Source organism: Colletes latitarsis, unplaced genomic scaffold, assembly GCF_051014445.1.
Source record: "Colletes latitarsis isolate SP2378_abdomen unplaced genomic scaffold, iyColLati1 scaffold0064, whole genome shotgun sequence".
In the NCBI taxonomy this organism is placed as follows: domain Eukaryota; kingdom Metazoa; phylum Arthropoda; class Insecta; order Hymenoptera; family Colletidae; genus Colletes; species Colletes latitarsis.
In genome coordinates, this window is record NW_027488414.1 from 100,001 (window position 1) to 100,428 (window position 428).

The following is a 428-nucleotide window of genomic DNA, read 5'->3' on the forward strand; positions in this document are numbered from 1 at the left end:
CAGTTTTAGGACAAGTGAACGACCCTCAGCCAGGCGTGGTCCAGGAATTTTATCCGTGGACCGCAATGTGCGTTCGAAATGTCGATGTTCATGTGTCCTGCAGTTCACACGTTGACGCGCAATTAGCTGCGTTCTTCATCGACCCACGAGCCAAGTGATCCACCGTTCAGGGTAATCATATACAATTTACAATTTTTTTTCTTTGTATTTAAAAATGCTCCTTGTTCTTTGCTTTAAAAATATTCGATGTTCGCACCTCCGACCAGCGTATCGACGGAGGATTGAACGCGCCATATCGACGACAAAAGTTTCTTTTTGTTTCCTGAATGACGGAAAACCATCGTTCGACGGCCGGGCGTACAGTACATTCAAAAGCCTTTGCGCGTGGCTGCGACCAAACGGGTATAATACACCCGTATATTCTTGGT

The 428-nt window shown here is 46.0% G+C and overlaps 1 non-coding gene across 1 annotated transcript; it reads right to left on the minus strand.

The window, feature by feature from the left end:
- Positions 1 to 19: 19 nt before the first annotated feature.
- Positions 20 to 174, minus strand: LOC143351065 (5.8S ribosomal RNA). Its single transcript, XR_013081453.1, has one exon. It is a non-coding gene; the product is annotated as a 5.8S ribosomal RNA (ribosomal RNA).
- Positions 175 to 428: the final 254 nt, after the last annotated feature.